This window comes from Camelus bactrianus, chromosome 21, assembly GCF_048773025.1.
Source record: "Camelus bactrianus isolate YW-2024 breed Bactrian camel chromosome 21, ASM4877302v1, whole genome shotgun sequence".
Taxonomy (NCBI): domain Eukaryota; kingdom Metazoa; phylum Chordata; class Mammalia; order Artiodactyla; family Camelidae; genus Camelus; species Camelus bactrianus.
In genome coordinates this window covers 27,767,416-27,786,754 of record NC_133559.1, presented here as the reverse complement: position 1 = coordinate 27,786,754, position 19,339 = coordinate 27,767,416, and the positions used below count along the sequence as shown (strand labels likewise).

Genomic DNA, 19,339 nt, shown 5'->3' with positions numbered 1-19,339 from the left:
TTCCCTAGCCCAGCACAGGCCAGGGGCCCATGAGGACAGGTGTGTAAAGTGCTGAGCACACTCAGTAAATAGAAGTTCTCATCTCAAGATAAAATTATAAGATAAGTTTCCTCATTTCTCTGATACTCCTGACTACCCCCTCCTCCACTTTTCCCTCATCTTCGGTTCTTCACAGAAGTCCTGGAGTCAAATCCTCAATCTGGTTATTTACTAGTTATATGATCTTGAACAGTCTCCTTAACCTCTCTAAGCCTCAGTTTCCTGATCTGTGAAGTGGGCCCAGCATTTCCACCCCTAGACATATAAACCTCAGAAACAGTCATATACAAGGACACTGGTGGACACGCAAAAGAGTGTTCTTAGCAGCGCTGTTTGCAGTAGCAGAAGTCTGGACACCACACACAAGGCCTTTGAAAGAGGAGTGAATAAATTGTGGCACATTGGCACACTGGAATACCACCTAACTGTGAAAATGAGTGGCCTGCAGTGATAATTTAGTAACCCTATGGCTGAATCTCAGCAAAACCATGCTGAGCTAAAAAAGCAAGTCCTTTTATTGAAATTCAAATATAGCCACAATAAACAATCTATTTTGAGATTTCCATGCTTATGAAATACAACTAAAAATGAGCAAGGGCATAATAGGAGTTGGAGTTGGCTTGGGGAAGAGGAGGTCGGGGAGGATAGAGAAGGGGCCTGTGAGTAGATGTAAGTTAGCACCTAATTCCTGGGTTGGATTAGGTTCAAGGGTGTTCATCAGATCACTAAAGTAAGTGATAGAAACAGCAAATGAATAAGCAGGGCCCAAGCATGGACCAGTAAGGATAGTATGAAGTGAATCAAGGATTGTACAGATTAACTCGATTTTGCACACTGAGGTCCATTTAAAAACGTGATTGCAAGATTACATTAAATGAGATAATATTTGTAGCAGCCTACCAGTATGCACGACCTGGCATCCAGTAGGTATTTAAGAAATAAAGTTAACCTCTCTATTCTCCCAGCCAACCAGAGCTCTTATCTTGCCCCTTGTAAATCAGGATTCTTGGGGCTTTGACCCTTCAGGGCTGGATCCTAAATCACTGGCTAATGTTCTTCTGCTTCCTTCCTCCCTCCCGCCCACTCTCCTCTCCCTCCCAGGAGCAAATGAAGCTTCTCTCTCCTATGTCACAGGTCACGGGGACAGTATGTATGAAAAGGCTCTGAGACTAAGTGTCCCCCATAAACGGCTGCTTTCCTACATGCCCTGCATTCTGTCGGTGGGTGAAACCAAGAAGACGCTGCTCCTGAGCTGGGCAGCTCCTGTGAGCGACATGGACGAGTGGCCAGGAGGTTGGTGTTTGGGGAGGAGAGGGCTGATGTGATCAGCAATATTCTAGGAGGATGCAGGAGGAGGGGCCAGGCGTTGCCCCTGGAATGGCACCTGTGGGCGAAAGGAAAGAACCCTGGGCTTGGACATGCAGCTATAAAACCTAGGCTAGGGTCCTACCCTCCCACACACTGGCTGCAGGTGAGTGAGTTACTCAGCACCACTGAGCCCTGCTGCCCGCATCCCTACGATGCAAACTGGAATGTAAATGACACACACACACACACACACACACACACACACACACACACACACACACACACAGAGAGAAATAGCAGACATTCAAAACTTACTTCCTGAGTCTGAATCCCGTATCCTCTCCAGAGCCGCAGTTTCCTGCTGCAGGACTGGGACACTCACTTCAGCTAGAATGAAAATGGCTGAATCCAGATTTGACAAGACAGTATCATTTCAAGTCTCAATGCTGATAAACTGATGGGTTAGCTGGGTGACATTTGGGGTTGGAAGGAGTTCCCTGACTCCCAGCCTTACTTCCCAAGCTCCATCCATTGGCACTGGATTACCTGGAAAGGATCAACAGATCACATATACTGGTGGCTCTTTTCTTAACTTTTGTGTCCAATGGAACCAAGGGAAGGAGACAACCAGAGCAGTCCTGGGACGGAAAATAAGTTGCCGGAAATTGATTCTGGAGAGTCCTAATGGTGACTGACGTCAGGAGGAAGGTTTGAGGGTACCGGTCATTTTATAACCCATGGGCCTTTTAAAAACCATGAGGCTTGGCCTGAGACAGTTACCTCCTTTTCCCTCAAGCAAATGACTGAGCCCAGCCCAGCGCATGATTAGTTCTAGGTCTGTGACACAGACCGGAAGCCAAGGGCAAACTCTAAAACTCACTTTCAAAACAGAGCTATTTTGAACACCCATTATGTGCCAGCATGGCGCAAAGGTTTTCATGTACTTAAAAAAATCATTACAGCAGTATCTAACCAATTTGTCTCCAAATCTTCCTCTTCTAGACTTGGGACAGTTTCTTAGATTAGATGGGGTTACCCAGAGATAAAGAGTGAAAATGTGAGGGCAGAGAGCAGGCGTCGGGGTGGAGGTGGCTGCTGCAGACAGGAAGTGAGGGCATCCTGTACCGTAGGTCACACTTGCCTGTCTACCTCAGAGGCGGGGGTGGTGTCTGCGGATTCTGACCGGAGCACAGCTGTGAGACTTGGGGGCCCCAGGCTCCCCAGTTGGAAGTCTCTCCTAGCAGTTCTGACTTTGCACACTGCCCGTCCTGCCACACCAGGTGGAGAAGGGAGGGTGACTAACGTCGCTTGTCATCCCAGCACAGTCTGCATTTAACTGGGATAAAAGACTTGGCCTGAAGGGGTAGAGCTTGGTGAGATTCTGAGCATTGGTAGGAAATTGGGAGGAGGGTAGGTTTTAAAAGGACTCACTGGGTGCCCTTCTCTGTGCTCCAAAGGGCAGAATTTTGTCCTCGTTGGAAATGTGGCCAGTCTCCTCACTCCCCACACCCTCCCATAGATTTGAAGCGCTGGGGTGTTTGCTTGTCTTTGTGAGTGGGGACAGGCGTTTTTACATTTAGGAGCGGGCTTTTTTGGGAGATAAGGTATATGAAAGCGCTTTATAAATAGTAAAAGGTTACATAAGTGTAAGGCGATGCTCTCCTTGCTGCTTCTGATGGAGCCCGCTGCCGGCAGCGGCCTCTGATCTCACTCCCCCGGGAGCCTTTCTCCCTTGCTAGGAGCCTGACCCAGATTTGAAGCCCAGGAATACATCTTATGTAAGATTTGGCTAAAGTGAATAGAGCCCCTCTTCCTGGTTCAAACTTGGTTCCATTTATTTCAATTAAACATTTTTTTAAATCAAGTGTTTACAGCATGCCCAGGCACTGTGCGTGGCTGAGGACATGAAGACTAACACATGCGGGGGCTCCTGTATCCAAGGAACTTACAGTTCAAGAGTAGCTTAAAAAAACAAAGTAGAAATCTTCTTGTTAAATGAAATTTTAGTTAAAAAACTCTCAGTCCATAAAATGAAAATGGGTTGGGCTGCTTTGATGGAGGTGGAGACAGAGGAAGGAGGGGGTGATGGAGGCAAAAGTCAGGGGTCATGTTGGCTGGTTCTCACCGCATCCCTTCAAGACCCTTCTTAGGGCTTCTCAGAGGCCAGTTTGAGGCCAGTATTTGCCAAAAGGCATTAATTTATATAAGGCTTCTAGAAGGAAACTGCAGAATAGTTTCATGGCTGGGAGATAGGCAAAGATTTCTCAAGACCCAAAAAACCCTAAGCATGAAAGGAAAAAAATGATACATTTGACTATATTAAAATGTGAAACTTCCGTTTGTAAAATGACATTGTTAAAATAAATAAGAGGGGGAGGGTAGAGCTCGGTGGTGGAGTGTGTGCTTAGCATGCACGAGGTCCTGAGCTCCATCCCCAGTACCTCCATTAAAATAAATAAATTAACGGAATTATTACCCCCACCCTCAAAAAAAAAGAATACCTAAAATAAATAAGAATGACAGAGTGAGAGACCACATTTACAGCACATGTATCTGACAGTAAATCTGTATCCAGAATACATGAAGAACTCCTATAACTCAACAAAAAAAACAAAAAACTATGTGAAAAATGGGTCAAAAGACTTACACAGATACTTCACCAATGAGTGTATCTTAATGGCCAATAAACCAAACTAAAAAACTAGCCACCATCAATCATTAGGGGAGTGGAAATCAAATAGTTTGCTAACAGTTTGCACTTAAATAGCAGCGCCACCGCTTGAAATGCCTTTGTGTCCGAGATAGTTCCATGGACTCCCCAAGTGCTTTTTCTTATTTTTGCTATAAACCTTTTTCTCACACCCTTTCTCTGCCTCCAACTTACATTTATCGACAGCACAAAAGCTGTGAAGATACAGCTCGATTATCCACAGATAGAGGCCCATGGTTTTGTAATCCTCCACTAGTGGTCTCCGAGGCTGCTTTTCTAAGTTCAAAAATGACATGCTAGTGTTTCTGTTTGCTAGGGAGCCATCTCCCACAGGCGGCAGTTCGTCATGCTCTGCAAACAGGCAAACCCGCGTTACTGCCCATATAGCACCAAATGGATTTCCTCTGGCTCCAAAGAGCCGCACCTGTGAATTGCAAATGACCAAAAAGGGATTCCTGTTCGAAGCTCTAAGTGGCTCCTGCAGGGACTAGGGAACGCTTGGAAAGATTACGCCAAAACCCACGGTGAAGGTCCACTGTACACCCACCAGGTAGGTCAGATGAAAGTCCTCACCACACAAGGGTTGGCGAGGATTGGGAGCAACCGGAATTCTCACATGGTCCGGGTGTGAGTGCAAATTGGCACAAAGCACTTCGGAAAGCAGTTTGGCAGTTTCTTATAAAGTTAAATATGTGTCAACCCTATGGCTTAGCAACCCAGCTCATGGAGTTTTCATATCTGAAAACGTCTGTTCACAAGAAAGACATGCACACGAATGTTCATAACAGCTGTGCTCACCACAGGCAAACACTCCAAACACCCTAAATAAGCAGGCAATAGATAAGCAAATCGTGCTGTAGTCTGGGAAAGTCCCACTCGGCGGGTCAAAAGAAACGTGCTACCGAAACACGTGGCAACATGGATAAATCTCAAAGCCAAGCTGAGCTGAAGAAGGCACACACACAGCACTGCGTTCTGCATGATTCTGTTCATGCGAAATTCTGCAACAGGCAAACTCGTCTATGGTTAAAAATAAATTTAAAAAAAAAGCATAAGAGCCTGGTTGGGGATGGAGTGGAGTGGGATGGTAGCAGGGAACTGGGAGGGGCCACGAGGGAATGATCTGGAGTGAGGAGACTGTGCTAGCTCGTAACAGCGAGGTGGGCAACGTGGGTGAGTGCCTGTGTCAACACTCCTTGAACTAAAACCGTTAAGATTTGTATATTTTGCTGTATGTAAATTAGATCTCAGTAAAACAAAATGTGAGGCAGAGAAATCACTAGCCTCCAATTTCAATAAGGCAGAGTGGAGACCTTGTGGTACCCTCTTGCGTCAAAACCAACTCACGACTAGGAGAACAAACAGCGGAAAGAAAAAAACAACCCACCGTACTTATGGGTGAGTTGTATCCCATTACATACATACGCTGCATCTTCTTTATCCATTCATCTATCAGTGTGCACTTAGGATGCTTCCATAATTCGGCAATTATAAATAACGTTGCTGTTAATAGCGAAGTGTGTGTATCTTTCTGAATTAATTCTTATTTTGTGATTGGCTTTATTCCTTTGATAACTATGTAAGTTTAAAAAGCTAAGGCTCTAAACATTCTTAGAAATAATGAACAGTGCATATATGTAAATTTAAAAAAATATGTGCAGTAAAAACAAAATGAAACAAAAACAACAACAGGAAAACTCCACTGTAGCTCAACGAAGCTAGGTAACATCTGTAACCTACAATAAGACCTGAAGACGGGGAGCAGAGGGAGGAATGACACGCAATTTACCAGAGAGGACAGAAGCCAAGTCTGAGCCCAGAGGGATGGGGGTGAAGTGGGAATGCTGGTTGATTGACAAGGGGAAAGTTCATTTGCCTACAGGATTCCAGAAAGGGTCTGGTGTTAGAGGACTCAGCAGGGGTGGGGTGGGTGAGAGGTGCTGGAGCAGGAGGACTGTCTGAGAGCCCGGTGGGAAGTGTGAGCTCCACCCTCCCCACTACTTCCCCACGACTCCTCCTCCTACTTTCCTGCAATCCTGAGCCCTTCTCAGGGTTTAGGGTCTGGGGAAGTCTTCCAAGGAAGCCAGGACCATCTGCAGTCTACTTCTGTTTTCCTGCTCTATACAACACTTTCCACACAAAAGAAGATACAAAGTCAGTTATTTGCTTGAAGAGAGGAAGCGAAAGAGGAAATTTTAGGTAGGGGGATAAAACCCAATTAACATTGCCGAGTATCGTTCAGCTGCTCACACATGTGCGTGCACTCTGTTTCCTAGTCTTATACCTTACGCCGTATTTCCTCAATAAATGAATCTGTGAGGTGGTGCAGATGTGGTTATTCCCCACCTAACGGATGAGGGAAACTGAGGCACAGAAGGGCGACATAAGCTGTCCAAGGTCACACAACATGTTACTGTCTACTCAGAGCAAGGGGCCTGGTCCCTCGGCTCCAAGGTAAGTATTCTCCCATTAGCGATGACCGTGTGCTGCTCTTCAAAAATACAGGCAGATGGACAAAAAAAAAAGAGAAAAAGATACCAATTCCTTTTTTATACCATCCTAGAAAATACAGTCTAATCCACAGGGACAGAGAGCAGGTCGTGGTTGCCTGGGGACGCGCGGGCAAAGGGGACAGTGAGACGGGAGAGGCTTCGGGGGGCAGGGGGTGTGCTCGCTGTTTTGGTCATGATGGTCTCACCAGTGTTTACATAGGACAAAACTTCAGATTTTACACTTTGAATATGCAAACTTTATTGTGTGTTGATTACCTCTTTAAAAAGCTATTAAAAAAAAATATGGGCAGAAGTGAATCAGTTGCTGGGAGGTCCTACAATGATCATCCCCACTTTTTAAACCTCTCTGAAATATCCAAAAATATACTAGACACAAGGGCAAAATGTAGACCCTGCCTTTGTGGGGACAGGTTTAAAGAAGAAAACTTCCAAAAAGGAAGTAAAGGGAACAAATTTTACCGAGTATCCATCATGGACGGTATGTTCTGCTCAAGTCTCCCCCAAGTTCATATGTTGGAAGGCCAGCCCCCAGTGGGATGGCATCGGGAGGTGGGGCCTTTAGGAGGTGATCAGGTAGAGATGAGGTCATGAGGGTGGGGTTCTCATGATGGGATTGGTTTCCTGATGAGAAGAGAAAGCGCTGAGGGTCTGCCCACTCGCGGGCCCACATGCGGCACAGTGAGAAGGCAGCTGTCCACACGCCAGGAGGTTGACCCTCACCAGATTCTAGGTCTGCTGGGGCCTTGATCTTGGACTTCCTGGCCTCCAGAACTGTGGGAAATACATGTCTGTGGCTGAAGCCACCTAGTCTGAGATATTTTTGTTAGAGCAGCCCAAACTGACTAAGACATTATGTAACACAGTGTCTTAGAACATGTGCACTGAGCCCTATGTGATGGCCATACCATCATGCCCATCCTACTGGCAAGAAATTCTCCAGGCAGTAAGGGTTGGGGTTTGGGGGAACCAGTGACGAACACCCCTTAACCCCCACTCACTTCCTGAATTCTGAACCCTTTGTCTGACTCAGGAGTTAGACATACAATGACGAAAATGTCAGCTTCGTTATAGACAAATCTGGTTTGGAGGGCTTGGCTGAGAGGTGCTGTTAAATGGTTCTGCTAATAGGTTCTTCTGAGCTGAACTGAACTCTCAAAATTTTAGGCTTTCCCTCAGGCCCCACTAAACTTAGCAAAGAGTACAAATTTCAGGCTTCTTGGGGACAGGCCACTTTGGAAGGTGCTATTTCCCTGGGCAGGACTGAGTCAAGTTGGGGAGAGAGGCCACAAGTATAGCTCTCGGGGAGCCCCTTCACCTGAAAATGCAAGGAGTTAGAAATAATACTGCCCCTACCCTCCACCCCCCAGTCAAGTAGAATTCAGACGCAGGTCCACACGCCAAAGCATTTACTACGTCAATGGGCTTCATTCTAAAAGTCGTGCGCAAAAATAACTTCTGTGCACTGAGCTTTAAATTCAACGGGCCAAGGGACATTTGAATGAAAGAAACCCAGTGGTAAACTTTTTGTTAATGGGATAATTTTCTATATTCTTTCATTCATTTAAATATGTTCTATGCACCTACTCTGCAGGCCTTTGAACCCGTGTCCAGGCAGGCGAGGATAAATGTCACAGTCCCTGTCCTCAGGGAGCTCAAGGAATGATCTCAGTTGTATCTCCTGCCTCAACTTTCCTTTTCCACATGTCTTCCCTTGATCAATTTTGTGCCTCCTGTTACCCACAGATGGATTACTGCTTGTGGCTCCTGTACACACACCCCATACCCTCTCTCATCCCTCGCCCTTACTTAGACTGTACCTTTTGCCAATTCGATTAGGAAAAAATCTTTGAGCATCTGCTGTGTTAGGAGTGTGGGAGCTGGAGCTACAAAGAGGAGCGACACCATCTGGCTGCTGGAGAATGTAAAGGTTGGCCTTTTAAATATCTAAATCCTGTCCATCCTTTAAGGTCCATTTCCTCCATGAAGCCTTCCCAGGTTTCCCGACCAGCTGTGCTCTCTGAACTTTGCCTTGTTGGAGTATTTGAATTGTAATTTTGAATGGTGAATCTACCAGGTGACTGGTGATTCTTCAGCCTCACCTACCTAGGGGCGCGCAATGGAAACACCCCACAATTCAACGGCTCATCTCCATAGAGGAGTCCCTGGAAAGCTGGTATTTCATTCTCTCACCCCCAAATTTTGCTGCCTGGCATTCCACGGACAGGAAAGGACATGGTGGATGGATGGCAGAGGTACTCCAGATTGACCCGCCCCTGCATCGCGTGTGGCCACCTCCTCCTCCAGGTCAGCTCTGCATTGTGGCTATGCCCCTTCTTTCTTCACCTGGTCTATCCGCCTCCCCCCTCACACCCTTCCACCCCAGCCTCTGCTCTTTAAAATTGAATGAACCCAGCCATGGAGATCCTTGCCTTCTCCCACAGCTCAGAACCTCAGCCTTTCCTGTCTGCCCTTTCATCCCATCCCACAGACCAAGTCCATGCCAGGAAGCCAGAGCTGCTCTGTCCTGGGCCCTGAGCCAGATTACATTTCAAACACAACCCTAGGGATTTCTTTGGGTTTTTCCAGGTTTAGACTTACCCAGTGTCTCACCAGGCCGGGAAATATGGCCAGACTTTTCTTTTTTTCTGCTGCCTATACAGGAGGGAAGAGTGTGAGAGGCCCCTCTATTACTGAAGACTTTTTGGTTTGCAACATAAATTCAGCTCAAATCAGCATGAATAAAAGGAAGCCCTGTCTCTCCTCCCCTCTGTTTCTCTCTGTGCACCTGCTGCAGCCTTTTCTCTTCTTGCAGACTGCTTTTCTCCGTTTCCCAGTTCACCTGGCCAAAAACGGCTGGGAGCTCCCATGTTTACACATCGGTCCTAACACAGAGGCTTGGAGAGGGGGCCCATCCCCGGACCAACAGGCCCAACTCAATTCGAATGTGCTCCCTTGGGTCATGGGAGCAAGGTCACTCTGCTGTGACTCTGGAGGCAGGAGGAGGAGGGGAGGTTCCTAGAGAAGTGGGTACTGGAGTCACAGTAGGAAAGGTGTCCCCCAGACCCTCCCATGGAGCGACCTTGACAGGCTCCCGCTCTGGGAAACTAGTGCCCCCAGTTCTGCCTCCGGTCACCTGGACACTGCTGCTGGTAATACGCTCATTACGGCGCGTCTTCTCCCCTATGCCTACCCCTCCTTAAGCTCCTGGAGAGCAGGGATGGGTTAGAGTTCTCTGTACCCCCTGCTGCTTATCCAGTGCCCACACTCGGCAGGGCTGCCTGGTGGCTACTGAGAAATACAATACTTACACGTACCAAGAACTGTTCTGAGCCCTTTACACGTTAACTCTTTTTATCTTTGAAATAACCCTATGGGGTAGGAACATTTGAAGAGACCAAGGTAGGTAAGTAACATGTCCAAAATGACACGGTAGGTGGCAGAGTCGGATTCAAACCCAGGTGGAGTGATGCTCAGGTTTGAGATTCTGACCAGCAGATCCTCCCAGCGTCTCCAGGAGTGTTTGGTGAGTTCCTGCCTGCGTCCCAGGTTTTCATGTGAGCCGCATGTGTATACGCACACTGGCGGCAGTGGCCCTGGATAAGAGGAAAGGGTAGAAGCCAGGAATTCCTTGGCCTTCCCTTCTTGGGTAGAATTCGCTGCTCTCTTTTATGCCCACCCCTTACGTGTGCACAGGTAGCACCTGTAACTCCCTCCTGGGCTGATCTGTTTATGATCCTGTTTCACACATATGACCAGTGGGGTCCATTTTTAATATTCATTTAATATACTTTTCCTTTAAATAAAAATATTGCTGGGAAATGAGTTGTAAGCTGTATATGTAGGAGAAAACACAACAACTAGCTATCTCGGGGGGTTGGGAATAGCTCAGTGCTAAACATGAACGAGGTCCTGGGTTCAATCTCCGGTACCTCCACTGAAAAAAAAACATAAAATAAAGAAAAAAAGTCTGGCTATCTCTTATTCCCCTCCCTTCTGCTCCAGATCCCTTTCCACAGAGAAAACCACCGTCAACTCAACGTTAAGTTATTTATTTGGCAATTTCCCCTGTATTTCTAACTCACAGAGGGGGCCATTCAGTTTTGATTCGTCGACCTTAGATGTTAGTTCCAGGCTCCCCATTATGCAAATGAAGATTCTAAACTGTACCTTCTCCCTTCTCTTCTTCCCAATTTCTGGTAACAATGCTTTTATTATCATGATTGCAGAAATATTGTTTACTATTAAAGCCAATTCATATATTTTAATTACATATCAATTCTTGAGCAATTTCCCCCCCTGGAATTAATAATCGCTCTCATTTTCATTTGTTTAGTTTTCTGTCAACACCTGATTCAGTCTGCTCACATGCTCCCACGGCTGTAAAGCACTACCCTGTAACATCTGCACATGGTCGAGCCTATCAGGTCATCCCCACACCCCACTCCACCACCCTAGACATCTCTCCCGGAGCCCCCCCGACCCCCTTAGGGAGGGGCTGCTGTCTCAGTCTGCTGTTTAGATTGTGTAGCCCTTTCCTTGGCTGATTTCCTGAGAATTCCTTCCACTTCTCTCTTGTCTCCTCATTCCTGTCTCCCTCTCCGCCCTCTTTCTTCTTATCTTCACTTTTATTTCAACAGAGCACACTTTCCAATAGTCACCTTTTAAGAAAGGGTGATGGGAAATAATTTTTTGAGATCTTTGAACTAAAAATCTCATCTCTTCTCACCCTGGTTTGAGTGGTGCAGGATTCCAGGCTGGAGATCGTTTTCGCTTAGAACTTCGGAGGCGTTACCATTGTCTTCTGTTTTCTATGTTGCTGTTGAGATTATTCTGATTCCTGCTCATCCTTTGTGATCTGTTCCCCATACCCCCCCAACCCTGGTTTCTCAACTTTTAGGAGCTTTTGTGTTGGCTTCAAGCTTCGGGATTTGCAGTCATGTGGGGCTTGACGTGGGGCTTTGCCTGTTCAGTGTGAGCGCTTGGCGGGCCGTGCCCATTTGGAGAAGACCACGCTTCACTTTGGGGATGGTTTGCTTAAATTCCTTCTTTGATAATTTCTTCCCCAATGTTTTCTCTGTTTGTTTGTTTGTTTGTTTTTCTGGCACTCCTATTAGTTAGAAATGAGACTCCTGGGCTTTATCCTTTAGTTGTCCTATCCACTTTTTCCTATTCTGCCTTTCTTTATCTTCTTTCCTACTTTCTGCGAAACTTCCTCAACATTGTCTTTGGACACTTCTATTGGCTGTTTTTTCTTTGTTTTGCTGTCGTATTTTTAATTGCCAAGAACTTGTACTTTTTCTCTGATTAGTTCTCAGGAAACAAAATTCTGTTCTTATTTCATGATGTAATATTTTCTCCTACTTCTTCTCCGAGGATATTTATGATGGCTTTTGTTTTGTTTACTTTTTCCTTCTGTTCCCTGCATTGTTCCTGTTTCTCCCAGGTTGCATGTTATTACTTGCTTTAGTCTTTTTCTTTCGTGTTGGAGAGTTTGCTCTAAGGTCCGGAGACCCTTGGTTATTCACCCACATTTGAGACTGAAGCACTGAGAACAGGAAGCTGTGTGTGGGTGAGTGGGGCTTTTCCTGCGGGGAACCCCAAATGTCAAGCATGGGTAAGGCTTCCCTGTGGAGCGGTTTGATGTCTCCATTGGAAAGGGATTCCCCTGGGGCTGGGGTAGGAACGAATACACAGCTGCTGGTCATCAAAGCAGAGGAGACCTGTTTTCCAGGGGTGTCCTCAGGGAGGTGGCACGACCTAGAGAGGAATGGCTGGGAGGGCGAGGGGTCCATGGACCATACAACAAAATGTCGCTGTCCAGCAAGAGGAGTTGCAAAGCAGCGGATGGCTGCCGGGGCTGGCTCTGGATGGGGACTGTGGCTGTCTGAGCAAAAACCTGAGTGGACAGAGGACCCAAGCCCAAAGAGGGCCACTCACTCCCATGACCTGATGCCTCGGTGTTGTGTAAATCCTCATCACCCTGGTACCATCTCATGGAGAGTTACCTCGAGTGGGTCTGATTTCTTGTTTTGTTTTTGCCTTTCTAGCAGTCTGCAGACTGGGTGCTCAGATTGAGAAATTAGGTTAACCTATAGGAAATAAAGAGAATAGTACTTTGTGGACTGGGATTCATAGCCAGTATGTGTACATTTGCTTATAAACCAATGCCAGGTGTACCCCCTAATAATGACATGAAATAAATTCCTAGGCCCTAAATGCGGGCGTTCTGGGCAGGCTTCTGTGGGCTCCCTGGCTTCCCTCAGCCTCTGCGCTGTAAGTCTAGCCTGACTCCATCATTGGAGGAGGCTAAAGAATGATTCTACCCTGGACCATCTCACTTGCAGATCCTCAGGGGACCTCCAGCCCTCCAATGGAAAAGTCACATCAGCACAGCTGAAACTGCAGACACGTCTAGAGAGAATTTCAGTCCTTCAGTTTAAGAATCACATGCATGTGCACGTGTGCAGCTGTATATGTGCGTACAGACTGGGTTCCCAACTCAAGTGATCAGGGGAGAGATGGGGGACCAAGTTCATTGCCTGCCCGATTCCTGCCCAGGGCTCTCCAGGCAGTGCCCCAGTGGCTCTGGAGATGCATTCACAGTCCCAAACAGGTGTCAGGGGCAGCTGGGGGCCAGCCCTGCTTCTTAGAGTCTGGTCATTCCAGAAAGGCAGGGTGGAGAAGAGAGACGGTGTCAGGGCCTGGGGGCACACAGGGAGACTGTGACAGGGACAGGACTCCCTCCTGAGCAGCGTGAGAAATTACCCTCCCTCCCCTACTCCGCCGCCCTGAGAGCCCCCGTGTTGGGGCAGCGTGTCACCATATTTTCAGTAATTCTGCTAAGCTGTGTCTCGGAGAAGTGAAAGACAAATCTCCCGAGGTTTGCGTGTTTGATCCACACCTAGCACGGCGGCTGTCAGCTGCTGGGGGAAACACTGCTGTGCGGCTCTCCGGCAGCAGCCAGAGGCTGCGCCGGCAAACTTAGAGCCGTTTTGCCTGTCTTGTTGTTTGGGCCTTGGGGAAGCGTGTCAGTGATGCAATGCCAGCCCTCCTTGCGAGGGCTGACTCAGGCATCAGCACTGTGGGAAAGCAGAAACCTGGCCCAGGAGACAGCACACAGCAAGAAAGGCCAGCAGCTTCTTCCTCATACCACAGGTGAGGTGCTGCTCCGAACAGACGCGCGTGGCCCGGGGAGCCTCAGTAAAACCTCCTGCCAGCCTCAGGAAGTATACAAAAGACTCTCTGCTCTGTATTTCAAAGAGAGAAACTGAGTCCCGAATGGCTGGCCGGGTGGCCATGATCAACCAGTAACAAAAAGACACAGAAATTCACATTCACTCTCACTGCCTCCCTCTTCCTCTCTGCCTTCTCTTTAACCAAGTTGCCCATTGGAGAGGGCCGACTTGTTACCAGACCTCCGAGTGTACACGCACAATCTGATGAATAAAAACCAAGGGGGAAGAATCCAGTTCACGATAGGAACGGCTTTGGGGGTGATCTTTCTTGCGAAAAGCAATTTTTTTCACTTTAGAAGATGACTTTCCCTTGGCAGCCCATTCATGGTGAGCTTCCATAGTGCATATAAATATTGGCTTATGGAAAGGTATAAAGGCGGGGGGGCAACGAACCCTCAGGCTGAAACAGCCAGTTGTCGATGTGCGCCGAAGAGCGGCTGGAGATTAGCAGTGACTTCTGAAATGACGGTGTAAGCCAGTGAGTATGCAGAACTGATTCACAAAAAGGCAAGTCACGTGCAGCTTGGGTGGCCATATGTGTTTATGAAAGTGAGCCTGCCTATAGCAGTGCAAACCCAGAGCTGTAGAGCCCCAGAGGAGCTTTATGGAGGCTCAGTGGGGTGGAGAGGTCTGCCTTGACAAAGAGGAAACAAGAGATTCTGGCCAAATGGACTCATAGAGCTTGGCCACCCGGGAGGCTGGGACAGCTGCAGTCCTTGGGAATTAAGAAAAGCTGGAGGTGATTGTCAGGTAAAGGGTTATAGGCCCCTGGCCCTAAATCCAGAGGGAGTTTACTGTCTCCTCCCTTCCCATGGGTCCTGGCTGGGACTTGCCAGCAGGGATCACTCCTGTGACAAAAAATTGTCTACATTTTAACCCCCTTGGGAGACAGCATGGGCTCCTGAAAGCATAACAGATCTGAGTTCAGATTTGGGCTCAGCCACATCCTGGACAAGATTCTTAATCTCTCTAAGCCTTAGATTCTGCATCCAAAAATGGAGGGGGTAAGTAGCTACCTTGCAAAGAGGTAGTAAGCCTGAGAGATGATGTCTGTAAAGGATTTGCCTGTAACAGGCAGTCAAAATTCATAGCTATTATTTTTATCGAAAGAGAGGCTGAAATCCCATCAAGAGGAAAGAGGAAGGCTGCCATCAGCCCAGATGGGTTTGGAGCGGGGTGGACTTCAATAAAATTGGACGGAGACGCAGCTGCGAGCTCAGGTCTGCACATTCAGCAGCAACTGGACCGGTGCCAGAAGCTGCCCGTATCTGCCCAGCGCAGCTTGGAACTTTGCATCAGAAGCATCGGGGTGACAGTTAGGCACACTCATCTGGGGCTCTGAGTCAGGAGCTGGTGATGCGAAGAAACGGGGGTGTGGAGAATCCACTATGAGGTCGGTGGCGGCGGCAGTATCCGGTTCCAGGGGCCGCAGAGCCAGCAGGGGTGTCTCGGGGAGTTCCAGCGTCGTCTGTGGAGCAGGCCGAGGCGTCGAGGCTTCAGCCGTGGCACCTGTTGGGTCTTCATCAGAGCGGTTTTGTAGAGGGACTTTCGGCGGCCAAGCCTCCCTTGGTTCTTGTCTGTGTTCTGAGACTTCCTGAAAATTCTGTAGGCTACCCCAAACTCCCTTCGATAATTTTTTTTTCTCTTTAAGTCAGAGACAGTCTATTTCTGTCCTTAGCAACAGAAACCTGAGCTTTCAGACCACCTTACTTAAAGTGTTCCCCTTTGCTCTCTATTTCCTTTGCTGCATTCATCACTGTTAGTGGTGTTTTTTTGGTTTTTTGTTTTACCAGTTTGATGATTGTTCATTTTCTCTCTCCTCTCTCCAGATGTAAGCTGCCCGAGGACTTCGTCTGCTGTCTTCATCTATGGTCCGTCCACTGCCTGACTCCTAGAAGCTGCTTGGCGCAGCATCCTGGCTACCCTCAAAGACTCTGGGGCCAGACTGCCCGGGCTGGGACCATGGCACTGCCATTGTGAGTTCCTGTGTATAGTTGTTGTGAGGATTAAATGATTGCCCATATGAGAAGAGTGCCTGGGGATGAGGGGTGTAGCTCAGTGGTAGAGCGCATGCTTAGCATACACAAGGTTCTAGGTTCAATCCCCAGTACCTCCACTAAAAAAAAATTAATTGAAAAAAAAGGAGAGTGCCTGGCATAGAGTGTCTGTGAATGAATTTAGGAGAAATCCAAGTAAGAATACAGTCACTTTTCAGGATTTGATGATCTTTGTCCCCTCGCTTTAACCTTTGCTCTTGGGGGAGGACACTTCCCCTAGAGTCAGGCTGAAAGTTTACCAGCTTGGACTCTGGGGTCTGTTGGGTCACAGAACCAAGGGCCTGGTCTTCAACACGCTCTCCTCTTCCGAGCATTTCATGCTGCCTGTGTTTTGTTCCACAAGCATCCCAGCCCTGGGGGCTCAGAGCTTGGGAAGCCAAACTTCTCTGAAGCCCCGGCATCATGGACCCCCGCTCCTTCCTCAGAATCCTGCTGGGGCCAGAGAAACTGCCACTGCTTCCAGGAAGAGCTGCTCCTTCCGGACCCCCAGGCCTTGAACAACACAGGCACAGCGTTTCACCCGAACGGGCTGGGGCAGGGCAGCCAAGCAAAGCACCGCATTCCTGGACGACTGCTTTTCTCCAGGATCAGTTTTTTCCTTGGCCTTGGCTCTTCCAGTGCAGTGGGCTGGAAGCCACATGAGCCATCCGTTTCTCCGAGTCTGCTGCCCAAGTCCACTGAGGGTGCAACCAAGCCTGGGGCTATTGCTCTCTATTTTAGGATTCCTAGTTCTGTCCGTTTCCCAGAAGTTGTCAACTGGTCAGAGGAAAGGGAAAGCGGGGGTGGGAGACGATGAGGCCCCAGCCACAGGCGCTCGTTGCCTCCAGCTGGGTGGAAATTCCCACCCTTCAACCAGGCGAAGCCCTGCGCCCCAGCCCCAACCGAGTGACTCAGAATTCTTCACTGGTCACAGTCAGGACAGTCTTGCTCATTTTAATAACAAAAATGAGGATAGCACCGCATTATTTGCGTAACCATTTAACTTCTCAGAGCACAGTCACACACTTTCCACCCATTCATTGGGTAAGACAGTTTGTAACTCCCTGTTGGCAAGTGAGAAAATGGAAGCACAGAGAGGTTGGTGATTGCCACTGGTCACAGAGCTGCTTGGTCCCAGAGCCAGTCACGGAGGTCAGGTCTCCTGAGTTGTAAACCATGTTCTGCCGTTCAGTAAATAGCCGTTTATTATCTTACCCCACACCAGGGTGCCTTTCCTGTGCTCGGGCATCCACGTGATGGAGAACAAAGCCCGGGGCTGGTCTGTGGTAATTCGCTGGACTGCCTGTTCCCATGGCTGACTGCTTCTCGACATCAGCCTCACAGGAGAAGACTTTCATTCATACAAGTGAACAGCTATTGAGCACCTACTGTGTGCAGCGACTGTGCTTTTGCAAGTTCACGATTTGTGGAAGAGAAAGTTGCTCAAGGCAAGATGACAATCAAGTGTAGTAAAGTGCTGTGTTGTTGGCAAATCCAGAATCTCTTGGGAATACAATGAAAGAGGTAATTCACTTTGTTGGGGGCAGTGAGGAAATTATCACTGATGAGGTGATCTCCCCCGCCCCCACTTTTAATTGTGAAAAGTTTCAAGGGTATAAAAGCATTGAAAGATGATTACCACCACCACCTGGATTCAATCATTGCTAGTGTTTGCCATCTTCTTCTCTCTCTTGCTATGTAGACAGGTGGATATACATACATAGATATATACACATTCATATGGGCATATAGCTGAATCATTTCTAAGTCAGTGAGGGATGTCATGACATTCACTCCTAAATATTTCAGCGTATGTCTTCAAAGAATAAGGACATTTGGAGAGGTGAGTTTGAGTTGGGTTTTGTCAGATGAATAGGAGTTTCCCAGACTCTATTCCAGGTAATGGCAATGACAATCATGTGAAGACAAATGGGTGAACAGCATGGAGTGTTTGGGGGAAAGGTGCTGGGGTGTGACCAGAGCTGAATGGGCTGAGAAGCAGGTAGAAGAAGAGGCTGGAACAGTATGATGGGAGCCAGACTCTGGAGGAACAGACATGTTCTGCTAAGGGGCTTCAGTGTGACCCTGGGGAAGGTGGGGGCTATTGGAGGCTTTAAAGAGGGTGAGGACAGGCTCCAATTTATCTTTATCTGGCACCAGAATAGGTAGGATGGGTAGGATGTGAGCAGGTGGTTTAGGATGAGAGAGGGTGGCCAATGGTTATAAGGATGGAGGGGGAAGATTCCAGAGATCGGATTAGAGTAGACAGGACTTGGGGGCTGATTGGAAGTAGGAGGGGTAAGAGTGAGGGATCATTGACTGTGGGTGAGATGTCTTTCAAGGGCAACTTAATGGATGCTTTACTGCCGTCCGTGGACGCCATTCATCTAGTCACATGTGATGGTGTGTACCCCATACTGAGTGAGGCTTGGAAAGTCAAGTATGAAGACACCTAATATGCAGGTGGAAATACGGGGCTTTTTTTTATTGAAGTATAGTCAGTTTACAAAGTTGTGTCAATTTCCGGTGTACAGCATAAGAGTGCAGTCATACATGTACATACAAAGATTCATTTTCATATTCTTTTTCATTATAGTTTACTACAAGATGGTGAATAGAATTCCCTGTGCCGGACAGTAGAAACTTGTTTATCTATTTTATATACAGTAGTTAGTATCTGCAAATCTTGAACTCCCAATTTATCCCTTCCCACCCCCTTCCCCTACTGGTAACCATAAATTTGTTTTCCATGTCTGTGAGTCTTTCTGTTTAGTAGATAAGTTCATTTGTCTTTTCTTTAGATTCTAGATATAAGTGATATCATATGGTATTTTTCTTTCTCTTTCTGGCTTACTTCACTTAGAATGACGATCTCCGGGTCCATCCAGGTTGTGCAAATGGCATTATTTTATTCTTTTTTATGGCTGCGTAGTATTCCATTGTATAAATATACCACAACTTCTTTATCCAGTCATCTGTTGATGGATATTTAGGTTGTTTCCCTGCCTTGGCTATTGTAAATAGTGCTTCTATGACCATTGGGGTGCATGTATATTTTTGAATTAAAGTTCCCTCTGGATATATGCCCAGGAGTGGGACTGCTGGATCATATGGTAAGTCTAGTTTTAGTCTTTTGAGGAAACTCCGTACTGTTGAGGAAACTCCGTACTGTGAAATACAGGTCTTGAACGCTAACATGGACCAGAGAGATGGGTTTGGGGGGTCAGCAGCATACAGATAGTGTTGACGCAGAACCCACTTCCTCTGGCAGAGGCTATCACACCAGGAGCGAGGCCGCCCAGGGCCACCACCTTGGGCAGCACCTGTATCGAAGGGACACATAGAAAACATGAGGGGGCAGCCATGGAGGTAGGAGACGAGCCACCTGGCAGGTTCACAGACAGCATTAAAGGAGCACACATGTGAGATTCCACACTCCGGGCTAGGACTTGGAAGTTGCTGGGTGAGTGAAAGTACCACTGAGAGTGGAGAATGTTC

At 47.6% G+C, this 19,339-nt stretch overlaps 1 long non-coding RNA gene across 2 annotated transcripts; it reads left to right on the top strand.

Moving 5' to 3' along the window:
- The first annotated feature begins 5,346 nt into the window (after positions 1-5,346).
- LOC141574322 (uncharacterized) lies at positions 5,347-19,134 on the top strand. Of its 2 annotated transcripts, none has more exons than XR_012501221.1 (3): positions 5,347-5,455; positions 15,635-15,781; positions 17,067-19,134. It is a non-coding gene; the product is annotated as an uncharacterized LOC141574322 (long non-coding RNA). The 2 variants fall into 2 exon arrangements; XR_012501222.1 differs by lacking the exon at positions 5,347-5,455 and adding an exon at positions 13,782-15,198.
- The last annotated feature ends 205 nt before the right edge of the window (positions 19,135-19,339 follow it).